The sequence below is a fragment of the Quercus lobata genome, chromosome 10, assembly GCF_001633185.2.
Source record: "Quercus lobata isolate SW786 chromosome 10, ValleyOak3.0 Primary Assembly, whole genome shotgun sequence".
In the NCBI taxonomy this organism is placed as follows: domain Eukaryota; kingdom Viridiplantae; phylum Streptophyta; class Magnoliopsida; order Fagales; family Fagaceae; genus Quercus; species Quercus lobata.
The window spans coordinates 30953516-30967156 of record NC_044913.1 but is presented as its reverse complement, the minus strand read 5'-3'; the positions used below and the strand labels follow the sequence as shown (position 1 = coordinate 30967156).

Genomic DNA, 13641 nt, shown 5'->3' with positions numbered 1-13641 from the left:
GAAAAATCTGCCACCATCAGAGAGATAGGCCGTGTACCCATAACCGGTAAAGTTAATGTTTTTGTTTTTTTTTTCCTTTTCCTTTTCGTTTTCAAATCTGGGAATTGAATATAATTTAGGTTTGAATTTCTTGGTTGGATTGGTTTAGATTTAGATTTTTTAATAATTTATTCAGGAATTTGGATTAGAATAGGTTTGTTTTGCCTATTTGGGTTGCATTCGTTTTAGGTATCTGCCTACATGCATGGCATTTCATTTATGTTTTTTTTATATAATTTTTTTATAATTGATATATATTTCATTACCTCTTCGATATACTTTGGTTTCCTATGTTCTCTTTGTTCGTTTTTGTAAAGTTATTTGAGTGCATTTTTTAATAATAAAAATTTTAAAAAATAAGTTTTTCCTGCAGTTGTTGATTAGGGCTACGACATTCACTAATCACAGCGATTGAGGTATAAAATGCATTAGAATGAGTACCAAAATTAAAGGTAAGTTTTTACAAATTTTCCCCATTATTTTCCCGGTTCTTAATTTATACTTTTGTTAACAAGTGGTTGACTTTGTATTTACATTTAAAAACACCGAAACATTGTCACTTTTCGTTTGGTGCATTAAGGAAACGTTTCAATGATATTTTTCACATTTTAATGATGTTCAGTCTCTCCGATAGGCACCTCTTCTTTCTCCCACCATTTTTTCCCCTAATTTAAATGGTTAATTTGACATGCTTACTATTTTTTTTAATCTCTGTTTTCTGTTATTAATTGTTGTGTTTGATTTTAGGGACACAACTTCAAAGCATAAAAACCTAGAACTATCTGAAAACCAAAACTGCAAGTTGTTTTTTATTTTCATTTTACTTTCTGCTTCCAATTTGTGTTCTGTGTTTTCTTTATTTCATATATTTCTTTCTTTTTTGGCTTTCACTTTTCAGGAAACAGAGGTTTCTTCTCATGAAACCTTGCAGCAAGTTGTTCTCCCAGGTCCAACACAGATTCTGATGTGTACCTCTCATTTCTTTCAAGAATTTGTTTGCTCAAGTAATCAATTTTATTGCTCTCCTAACTCATTATTATTCTCAACTTTATTCCCATCATCTATTAGAGTTTCAATTTTCATTTGATTTGGAATTTGTTCTTCTCAGATTGAAATTGCTGATTTATGCCCAATATGTTTAGAATGGGAATTTAATCTAAAGTTAATTAATATGCACTTGAATATTGTCCAGGCAACTTTGGTTAGATATGGGCTCAAATTGCAAATTCAGAAGTACTAATTGTAAGGTTGAATTTATTCAACCATCTAATTGGCTTTATTCAGTGCCAAATTTGCTTGTAATTCAGCAATTAGTAACCTTGTATTTAGGTGGGTTTGATGTAAGGGTAGTGAGTGAGATAGAGTGAAGATTGCTCAAGAGTGTGCAAGAAAACAAAGACTCGCGGCTGGGACTCGCGGGTGACTCGCGGCTGCAAGCCGCCAGACGCAGCACACGTGCCAAGCATGCTGGAAGGTGAACAGTCATGCAAGCTGGAGCACTACAGGACAAAACAGGACAACTGGCCATACGGTTATCTCGCGACTGGATCTCGCGACTTAGTCAAGCCGCGAGGTCAAGCCGCGAGCCACCCCTGTTTTGTAAAACCTGACGTTTCACATTCCTCTCCCACTCCAGTATAAATACCCCTTTTACCCACGATTGTGAGAGAGCTTCCAGAGAGAATTTTGAGAGAGAAACCCTAAAGAAAAACAAGATTGATTCACCCACAATCTATACATTAGAGTCTCTTCAAATTCCTCAACTCTCTTCCTCTCCATTGTCAAATCCTTGAGAGGCATTATACCAAACCTGATTCTCACCATCATCATCACTGTGAGACAGCTGTTTGGATTTCTGGGAAGCAGTTAGGAAGGAACCAATCTTCATTGGTTGATGCTACGGTCTAGTAGCGAAATCCGGGAAGCTAGAAAAGAAAAAGGTTCGGCGCAACCTCGTTGGAGCAAGAAGCTTGGAGGGTTTAGGTGCACTGGGTAGATTAGGCTTGGAGGGTCTATTGCTGTCCATGTATCCCAACTGTATTTTCTAGTGGATTGTTTACCGCTTGGAGGGCGGCGAAGAGGTTTTACGCCGAGGGCTTCGGTTTCCTCTTCGATAACACATCGCGTGTTGTCTTTGTGTTTGCATCTTCCTTCCTCTCTATCTTTGCCTTTTTATTATCTGCTGTGGATTGTGTTTTGTTTCGGCTTAGATAGTTTTTACCAATTTCATATTATAGCATATGTTAAGTTTCCGCACACTAGTTGTTTGACATATTGCTTGAATTGGTTAAGTTGTAATTTGGGGGTCTAAACGTTCAAAGGTGTTTATACACGTTTTTGAACTTTCAATTGGTATCAGAGCGGGTACACTGTTATTGGTTTCATTACCATTGTGTGATCCTTGACTCCCTTTTTGAGATGGATCGGTCTCAATCCCTAAATGCACCTCCATATTTTGATGGTAGTAATTATGCTTTTTGGAAGGTTCGCATGAGAGCTTTTCTGTGTTCTATTGATGAATTTGTTTGGGATGCTGTTGAGATTGGTTGGACCAAACCTGAGCAGCCAAATCCACATGGGATAAGGCAGCATTTGCTGCATCTACTGCTAACAGTAAAGCACTTAATGCTATTTTCTGTGGTGTGTCTCTAGATGAATTTCACAGGATTTCTCACATGACCGTTGCCAAAGAAGCATGGGAGATTTTGGAAACCACCTATGAAGGCACGAAGAAAGTGAAAGACACCAAGTTGCAAATGTTGACCACTCGGTTTGAGGAGCTCAAAATGAGTGAGGATGAGTCTTTTGACTCTTTCTATGGGAAGCTAAATGAGGTGGTTGTCAGCAAGTTCAACTTGGGGGAGAAAACGGAGGATTCAAAAATTGTAAGAAAGATCCTTCGATCATTGCCGGAAATTTTTCGTGCTAAAGTGACAGTGATTGAAGAGAGTAAGGACCTTGATGACATCAAAGTACAGGAGCTGGTTGGTTCTCTGCAGACTTATGAGATGTCACTGCCCAATCAACGGAAGAGTAAATCTCTTGCTCTAAAGACCATTAATGAGAAGGTGGAAGATCAAGACTCATCGGGAGAAGATGTGGTTGACAAAGATGTTGCATACCTTGTCAAAAATTTCAGAAAGTTCTTGAAATTCAAAAATAATGGCAAATTTGATGATAAAAGAAAATTCCAAAGTTCTGGAAGGGAGAAAAGGGAATTCAAAAAGAAAGATGGAAAAGAATCCCAACCCACACAAGGTGTCACTTGCTTCGAATGTAACGGGCATGGACACTTTAAGAAGGAATGTCCGAATTATTTGAAATCGAAAGGTAAAGTGTATGCCACGACTTTGAGTGACTCGGATTCGTCTGACTCAGAATCTGAAGAGAGCTGTGATGGAGAGGGGAACTATTCAGCTTTTATGACTATTGCTCATGTTGAGTCTTCAGATGAGTTGAATCTGCTTGTACGAGACCTTGGAGAACATAGTGATGATGAATCACTAGGAATTGTTGAAGAATCAGATGCTGAAGAAGATGAAAGCACAGCAAATCTTCAAGAGAATTATAACTCACTCTTGGAGAAGTCGGGTGAGTACACAAGGGTGGCCAAGGCTGCTGTGAGAAAAATGAAGAAGGCAGAGGAGGACTACAAAAGTCTCCTAATCCGATATAGGGAGGCCAAATGTGAGATAGAAACACTGAATGGTGAGTTGTCCGAAACTTACACAAAAGTGAGATTTCTTGAGAATGAGGTTGTGCAAGAAAATGCTAAAATAGAGAGGGTCACCACCAAGAAGCTAGATGATGTTATCTCATCTCAAAAGAGCTTTTCAGACAAATCCGGATTGGGATATACCGGAGGAAGTAGTTCATCTGGAAATGTCACTAAAGAAGTGAAGTTTGTAAAGGCCAAAGATCCAATTGTAGCTGACCTTACTGATGAGAAGCTCAAGATGGAGGAGAAGAAGAATGTGGTGAACCAACGGATGCTGAATCCCCGTAGTCAATCTGTGGGCAGGTCTGAATCTCGTGCCAAGTCACGTCCACGACCACAAAGAGGTCCTAGAGCAACTTATGTGTGTCATTATTGCGGACTTCAAGGACATACTCGACCAAATTGCCAAAAGCTGAGAGCAAAGAATAGTGCAACTCCTCAAAGGTCAGGAGGACCTAGAAATGATAGAAGAAATTGGGCAGGTGATCAATCTAGAGATCAGAATGGTGATCCCGGAATGATGAACGTGATGAAGATGATTGGTGCATTGACCAACTGTTTGGAAAGCTTCTCATGAAGGTTTGAAAGCCCTAACTCCCATACCCAATCCTATAAGGAAATCACCCCAAACGCAAGTGACGTGTGGGTGAAAAAGGGTACTCATACATAAGCATTACAACATGTCCATGCATTAATACTTCCTATGCTTTGTGATGATGTTTGTTTGTTTGCGTGTTGTTTTTGCTGTTGGTTGTTTGCTTGTCTTCTTGTGCATATTTTTAATTTTGTTTTATCAATCTTTTTGTTTTTAGTGTCAAAAATCCAAAAATCACATAAAAAAAATTAGAAAATCAAAAAGCTTGTTTGACTTTGTTGAGCTTTTGTCTCAAAATTTGTTTTGTCTTGTACCTTTGTGCTAATGGCTTTGTGCATTTTCGAGTATTGCTTGTTTTCATGCACTCATATCTCTGTGGGAGAAATCTTGAAATCTATGTGATTGTTGTAAATAGATCTTCAAACTTGTCATGAATGATTAGTGAATGGTTATGTTGATCTTGAGACATGCATAGACTTGTGTCTATATATCTTCCCACTATTTTTTTTGTTTTTGCTAAAAAGAGCTCACCAAATGTAAATCTCCAAATGAAAAGAGATATTGAGCTGCAAAAGCCTGTCGCACATTCTAGTATTCGACTAGGAAAAAGGGTAAGCGACTTTATATTAAAGAAAATGTTTATTCAAAAGGCCAAAGGCTTGTTCATTAAAGTGAAATGTCAAATATCACTCACACAATGAGAGGTGATTGCCTCAAAAGATCAAAAAGATCAATTGTTATGATTAAAAGTGGAGTCAAATGTAAAGCTCCAAGTTATGTTATCAAGTTTTGTGGGAGGTCATATATACATACTTCTATAATTGAGATGGGTCACATGATCTAGTGCTAATTGTGTATGTCTTGGTTGAATTGATCATTGAAGTTTCACATTAGACTAAGGACTATCTCATTATTGATATCCACACACAACACACAAGTTTATGTTCAATAAATGCCATATTCATTTGTATTATTGTACTTGATGAAATGTGTTTTCACATGCTCAATCTTTGTTATTCAAGCACAAAAAGATTTTTGAGTGTTTTAGGTGTTTTTGGAAAGTATTTTGTTTGAAAAATCTGAAAATTTCAAAAATCAAGTTTTATCCTGTTTTGGCAGCTCAGTCGCGGGTATGTCAAGTCGCGTGCCTCAGTCGCGTCTTCGCGGGTTGTTTTTGGCGACTTGTTCGCGAGTGGAAGGTCCAGTCGCGTGGGTTACTCAGAGATTTTCGCGGCTCATCTCGCGACTCACTCGCGGGTAGACCTTCCAGTCGCGAAAAACACTTAGAAAAATTTTTCAAATTTTTGTCCTAGAGTGTTTTGGCGGCTTGAACTGGCGGCTTTGTGGTGACTCAATCAAGTCGTGAAAAACGCGTGTTTGGCAGAAATAAGGGAAGTTTTTAAATCTTTTTCAGTTTTCCCTCGAACATTTGTGACTGTTCATCTTCTCTCTAAACTATCTCCTTCCCAAACACTCCGTGCACCCATTTCTAATCTCCATTGTTACATATTTTCTACTCAAATTCTTCAAGTCACAGGTATGGGTTTTCAGTTTTGAACTCATTTCTACTTGTTTTTGTGTTTTTCCCTTTAATTTTTCGCATATGTTTATGTTTTAGAGATGGGTTTGTGATTCGGCTATTGCTCTATGTTCTTGCTTAGCTTGAGGATGCTGTTGCTAAAGTTTGTTTTGATCTTGGTTGTTTCCTTTTTGGTCTTCATTCTGTGCTTAGCTAAGTGTGTCTTTTATTTTATCTGATCTTGAGCTGTTGAATTGTTCCAAAATGTTTCGTTTGAGGTTGTGAGTTTTACTGTGCTGAATGTGCATGTTCTATTGTGTTAATATGTTGGGAGCATCTGTTAGTTTCACAATGTTGTTTATAAGTCACATCATTTTCCATTATCTGTCTCATTGTCATATATCTGCCTTTGGGATAGTTTCTATATCTGATGATTTTATATGTGTTTCCTATCTTAAGCTTGTTTATCCATGTGATTGATCTAAGTAGCTTATTGTTTAAGTGTTCAAGTTCATCTGTGTGGCTGATATTTCTTTGTTAATTACATGGTACTGACTAGTTCTGTTCATATACTGTTCTATGCTATTGTGGCCTCTTCTAATTGTTCACAGATGGCTCCCTCACCTCCGAAAAAGAAAACTCCTGCAAAGAAGGCTGACAAAAGATTGAAAATGGATTCTAAACTGTTTAGGTCAGTTCATCACTTTGAGAGATACAAGGATATCTTCTTGAAAGCAGGAATTATTTAAGAAAGATTTGTAGATTTGGAGGACTTAAGACAATCCTTTATCCCCAGCTGTTTTGAAGGAAGAGGATGGGAAAAGCTTCTGAGTGATTTCCCTGTAGTGTGTGAACCCCTAATTCGGGAATTTTATTCAAATGCTGTGATAAAGGAGAATGAGTTAAGTTGTTGGGTTAGAGGTAAAGAATTCATTTTGGATGCACATGTCATTGATGATGTGCTAGGGCTTGAAGGATTAGAAGATCAGGAATTTATCAATTACAAGGATAGGAGTGTTTCTATTGAAACAGTTCAACAAAGGATAGGTGGGCAGAGAGAAGGGAAATGTTTGAATACCACTGCCTTTCCAGTGGACATGAGGTGTCTAAGAATAATCATGATGTTTAACCTCTATCCCATAAAGAAGTTGACTACAATCAACTGTGCTAGAGCAATTTTTCTGATGGATCTCAAAGAAAAGAATTTCATTGACATAAGTTCCCACATATATGACACCATTGTGGATGAGACAAGAACAACCTCTAGGCCAAAATTGATCTTTCCCAGTTTGCTAATGAGGATTTTTAGAAGGAAGGGTGTTCCAATCCCTCAAGACATCAGTCCTATGTCCACACCCTCTGCAATTAACAAGCTTACCTGCAAAAGGATAAGTGTTAGGCTTCCAGGAGAAGAAGATGAAGGTGATGAAGGAGAGGGTGTTCCAATGGAGACTGAAGCAGAGGCAGCAGGGCATGCATCAACCTCAACACCCAGGAGGAGTGGCAAAAGGTCTAGAGCATCAACTTCTTCAGATACACCTCCAGATGCTTTCCAAATCATTCTGGAACAACTTGATGGAATCAGAGAAGTCCAGACTGAGCACTTTGAGAGGATGAAAGCCATGCAGGATCAGATTGATGTTTTGTCTGCAAAACTTGACAGCTTCACCACTCAGCATGAACAGTGACCTTTTGGCCATTCCGGTCAAAAAGGGGGAGATGACATTGATGATGAGAAGCAGAAAAGCAGCTCTTAAGGGGGAGTAATGTGTTGAGGGGGAGTAATGTGTTGAGGGGGAGTTGTCAAAGTTGTCAAAATCAGTGACTTCGTTTATATATGCTTATGTTTTGGACTTTTAGTGTTTTTATGGGTTTGATACACTGTGGTTTTGGTGTGTAGTTTGTTTCTAACTCATAACTTATAACTCTTGGTTTAATCTTTTATATATTTTGATGATGTTTTTCAGGATGTTTTGTGTTTGTACCCATGTGCTTTTGTAAGCTTTTAGGATTAATGTTTTATGCATAGTTTGTAGGCTTTATGGTATGTACCTTGCTTAATGCAGCCTTTATGCTATGTTGAAATCAGTACTTTAATCTAAATGTCTTGCATTTTGACTTATGTACTGTCACTCTTGTGCCCTTGTAGGATTGTTCCTAGATGCATATACCTTGTGTACTATGCATTGGTTGAGTGTTGAGCATACAAGTATCTTGCCTTGTGCTTGTTAACTTGTATGTCCTTGTGTTCATTCCAAGTGTGAATGAGCACTGTGATCACTACCTTGTGGTGTTCACTTGCTTGATCAAGCCATGGTTTGTTTCTTAACTCCATCTTTGCTTGATCACATATTGCCTGTTTCATATGCATTTCACGATTTTCTGCTTAACAATGATCATGGTGTATTGTTGTGTTTCAGGAGTCTTATGTTCATATGATTCAAGTGCTTCACAGCTTCTAGAGTTAGGTGTGACTGAGTTTTGTTCAACTGTTCCCAACTCACATGTTAAGTCTAGAGTCTGTTTTAGGGTTTTGTCACGGAATAGCCAAAGGGGGAGATTGTAAGGTTGAATTTATTCAACCATCTAATTGGCTTTATTCCGTGCCAAATTTGCTTGTAATTCAGCAATTAGTAACCCTGTATTTAGGTGGGTTTGATGTAAGGGTAGTGAGTGAGATAGAGTGAAGATTGCTCAAGAGTGTGCAAGAAAACAGAGACTCGCGGCTGGGACTCGCGGGTGACTCACGGCTACAAGCCGCCAGACGCAGCACACGTGCCAAGCATGCTGGAAGGTGAACAGTCATGCAAGCTGGAGCACTACAGGACAAAACAGGACAACTGGCCATACGGTTATCTCGCGACTGGATCTCGCGACTTAGTCAAGCCGCGAGGTCAAGCCGCGAGCCACCCTTGTTTTGTAAAACCTGACGTTTCACATTCCTCTCCCACTCCAGTATAAATACCCCTTTTACCCACGATTGTGAGAGAGCTTCCAGAGAGAATTTTGAGAGAGAAACCCTAAAGAAAAACAAGATTGATTCACCCACAATCTATACATTAGAGTCTCTTCAAATTCCTCAACTCTCTTCCTCTCCATTGTCAAATCCTTGAGAGGCATTATACCAAACCTGATTCTCACCATCATCATCACTGTGAGACAGCTGTTTGGATTTCTGGGAAGCAGTTAGGAAGGAACCAATCTTCATTGGTTGATGCTACGGTCTAGTAGCGGAATCCGGAAGCTAGAAAGAAAAGGTTCGGCGCAACCTCGTTGGAGCAAGAAGCTTGGAGGGCTTAGGTGCACTGGGTAGATTAGGCTTGGAGGGTCTATTGCTGTCCATGTATCCCAACTGTATTTTCTAGTGGATTGTTTACGGCTTGGAGGGCGGCGGAGAGGTTTTACGCCGAGGGCTTCGGTTTCCTCTTCGATAACACATCGCGTGTTGTCTTTGTGTTTGCATCTTCCTTCCTCTCTATCTTTGCATTTTTATTATCTGCTGTGGATTGTGTTTTGTTTCGGCTTAGATAGTTTTTACCAATTTCATATTATAGCATATGTTAAGTTTCCGCACACTAGTTGTTTGACATATTGCTTGAATTGGTTAAGTTGTAATTTGGGGGTCTAAACGTTCAAAGGTGTTTATACACGTTTTTGAACTTTCACTAATACATACGTGTTTAGGAAGTTTTTTTTTTTTTTGTTACATTTGAATTTTACAATGATTCATTAAGTGTTGTTTTTTTTTTTATATGTACACAAGCTGTTTGATATAATTCTTAAGTGATGTTTGTTGGCCTTTTTTATTCTCTTCCCCAGTGATGCTATTAGCCCAAAGCACTGACTCCTTCAAGGTCACTCTTTTCCTCCCTTTCCGACAAAATTGCATAATATAATTGTGAATCGTTTTAACTTTTATTTAGTTTTACTAATTCTTTTATTTTCAAATTGCTTTTAGTTCAAGTATTGTTGATTTCAAAAGTCAATTTGGATAACAAGACTAAAATTTGCACCTAAGAATCAGTTAAATTGTTTGTTCGTTTTTCAGATTTCAATTTGCTTCCAATAAGGTTTCATTTCTTTATTTCAGCATGTTTTCTTTCCTTTTTTTCCCCCTTTTTTATTGTTGTGTTTGGCTGCAGAGAAAGTCTCCGATATTTTCAGAAGTATAATTGAGATTTTTTTATTGGCAGGTGGTTGACAACTTTCATTGTGATTTGATGGTTGGGTTTTGTACATGAAAGCTTCTTAGAGAGCAACTTGGCTATTGTTGGTGGCAGTGTACAGTTAATTTGGAAGGATTGTCAAGGTAATAAAAAGTTTCTACCTGTTCTTGAGTGTGAAAAGGATTGTGGGCTGTTTTTTATTTTTTGGTTTTTATGGGTTTTCTTTATTCTTTCATGTTAAAGTTTATTGCATTGATTTTGGCAATGCTAATGAATTTTTTTGGGGGGAGGATTTGTATATATATATATATATATATATATATGATTGATAAAATTCTTCAGTGAAGGAGTGGTACTGGTATATTATATAGATTAAAAAAGAGTTGTAGTTGTAGTTTCTTTTTTTTAATTTTTGTTTGTTAGCCCACCAAGGAGATTAAATTTAATCTCAAACTATTGATATTGAACCATACTTTTATATTGTTATTTTGTTGTGAAAGTTTAATACATAGAACAAGCTTCTTCTTCTTCTTCTTCTTCTTCTTTTTGGTGTGTGCATGTTATCTCATTTATAAAATCTACTAAAAATTGAAACTATCTATGTTTGGTATGGTTTTTGGAGCCTAGATAAGCCTGCTGTGAGGTAATAACTTTTTTAAATAAAAAAACATAAAACAGTGAGAAATGCTTCTGTCATTGATGATAGAATTTATATAGCAACTGATATCTATTGGTAAGCTATCTCGGTAAGTGAAAAAGATATTACAATACATGGTTTTCTGTCATATAATTTACAGAAACTACGATTGCAAACTACAAGATGAGAAAGTATGGTTTGTTTGGTTGATACTAGAAAGATGTAGCAAAAGGCCATAATGTTTCTATGATTGAACACAATATGATATTTCGGTTTTGGTCTTTTTTATTTTTTAATATTGTAAGAGCCTATTGCATTATCAGTAGAGAATTTGTTGTGTCAAGGATATTTAAATAAGAATTTCGGACCCATTAGATTGAGAAGTCTTTTTTATCATAAGCCTTACTTTTAGTTACTTCTTGAAGTATTTTTCTGTAATGCTTGGTTTTTATTTATGCAGTAAGTTTTGGATTGCTATTGCTTTAGTTTCTATAGGTCACTTTTGTATGTGCAATTTATCTTTTTAATAAAAGCTTATAGAAATTGCAATTGGTAAATCAATTTCGCGAACACATTTACGTCTTTGATTAGTTTTGGTGATAATATGTTTTTTCTTTTAAAGATTTCCTTTTAAAAATATTGTTTGCTAATTTGTGGGTTGAAAAAATAGAACTTGAATAGTTTTTTTTTTTTTAACAGAGTTGGTCTAAAATTTCCCACAGCCAAGGTGGGATGCAAAATTGGGTGTGGATACATAGCTTGAGGTAATTCACAGTGAAAGCTCCTACCTATGCCTTGGAATTTTTTTAAGAGCATGCTCTGTAAGTACTTTTATTCTGTTTTGAGATGATTAAAGCTTTATCATAATTATCTCATTGGAATTTTGGCATGGTTAAAAAAGGGGCAGCAAGGTATATAAATGTGCACATGCATAAATATTTGTATGTATCAGTCCTGCCAATTTGTAGTAAAGAATTATTATCTTCAACTTTAAGATTTAAAATATATATATTGTTTCTTTAGCCAATCTGATTATTTTGGTTTTGATGTAATAATATTATTCTTATTTTTCTTTTTGGAAGGCATAACAAATTGAAGATATACTGTATGATAGTAGGTCTAAAACAAAACTAAAAAATTAAACTAAAATCAAAGTAGAAATCATATATATATATATATATATTGTTTTGCTTTCAAAGTTGGCGAAATTAATAATGTCTATCATGTGTTGGATGGAATTCATGATATATGTAATGGTTAGTGGAACTCATTTGCTATTTCATATATCAATGTTTAGTATTTTTAAAATAGGCAAATACTTCCATTCTTCATATTTTTATAATTGTTCTTGATGCCTACAACGTCCCATTAAAGATTATGCCACTTAGTTTAGTGTTTTGAAGTGCATTGTTTTCCCATAACGTTGTACTGTAACAAGAATAATTCAAGACGTTGGTTATTGTGTCTTCTATATCACAGAGGTGTAACAATGTATATTTTCTTTATTTGTAAGCAGTCAATTTACGTATTTGCAAGAAAATTTAGTAAGGACAAGTGAAATGATTTGTTGGTGGTAATGTAGTTGAGAAGATTTTGGATTCAAAAGTCAACCTTTGTTTTTTTAAATGTGAGCTAATGTAATTTTTTTTATTCAAGGTTTTCTTATATATTGTTCAATATACATTTGGCAGTCAAAACAGATTCATTTCGAATTGAATAAATTTTTTATTTCAGTTGTTTTCAATAACTGAAATTTAGTTTGCTTTTGGACGAATTCTGTCAGTTCATCAGCAATAAAATAGTGCAGAAAACCGGGGTACAATGCACAATTAACCACTACAGGAAGATATTTTTAGTAGTTGGGAGCTGTCGGAGTGGGTGCCGTTATAGAAATTCAGTGTTTCTCCCAATGATTGCTATGCAAAAAAAAGACAATTTGAAAATCCTCTAGAAGTTGAACTGGTAGCTGTTTTGCATTGCTAGAATTTTGCTCATGAAGAACAGAAAAAGGCTTATATTTTAGAAGGTTATTTTGGTATTTTTGCTTTGGTATATGAATGAAAATAATTAATTATTTACTGAGTTTTGCTTTTGTTTTTTTTTTTTTTTTAATAAATATTCTGGAGTATTTAATAAAACCCAATTTTTGGATATGTAAATCCAAGTGCTATTTGAGAAGAATAGAAAGTAGTTCGTAGTGAAATTTTTTTTTGATGTTGTTTGTGCAGAAATGGAAGTGTTTTTCTTTCAAAGTTCTTTTTGATAAGTAATTAAAGTAGAATTAATAGTCTATCTAAAGTGAAGGAAATGTCTATACTTGGTGCCCGTTTGGGTAGAGCTGAAACTTGCGTTTCAGCTCTACGTTTTCCTACTTTTTTTTTTTTTTTTTCCTCTGCACGTGAACAGTAAAAGTACTGTGCAGAGGACAAAAAATACTGTTCACGCACTGTTTACGCACTGTTCACGCACTATTTATGGGTCCCACGACACAATAAGCTCAATCCAAACGGACCTTTGGTGTAAAGAAGAAATTTACCTCTATTCTCTAATAGTCTGATGTAAAAAGTTAAGAAAACAAAAAATATACAAATTGCTTGATGCGTTTAAATTTTTTAAAGATGAGATTTTAGATGCAATTCCTCTAGCATGTATGTGCTTCAACTTTGGACATCGGTTTAGTATAATTTTCTAAAGAACCACTTGAATTACAACTTATCAAAAAATAAAACCATTTGAATTACAAGAACTATGTGCTTTTAATTATTTAAAAAAAAAAAAAAATCTCTTGACATTATAATGCTTACGACCATTACACACTTGAAACTTCCATAGTGGAAATTTGGTGGCTAAGATTGTAAGATGCATTCTTAGAATTTAGACTACAAAATATTGAGTAAATTGTAACTTGGCAGAGGAAAAATATGAATTTATTTTTCTTTTCCAATTTTGTTTTAGGTTCTTTGTTCT

At 35.9% G+C, this 13641-nt stretch overlaps 1 long non-coding RNA gene across 2 annotated transcripts; it reads left to right on the top strand.

Moving 5' to 3' along the window:
- The first annotated feature begins 490 nt into the window (after positions 1-490).
- Positions 491-13455, top strand: LOC115962636. 2 transcript variants are annotated; one of them, XR_004085494.1, is made up of 4 exons: positions 491-1043; positions 10065-10180; positions 11374-11495; positions 12458-13455. It is a non-coding gene; the product is annotated as an uncharacterized LOC115962636 (long non-coding RNA). The 2 variants fall into 2 exon arrangements; XR_004085493.1 differs by having other exon boundaries at positions 495-1043; positions 11374-13430.
- The last annotated feature ends 186 nt before the right edge of the window (positions 13456-13641 follow it).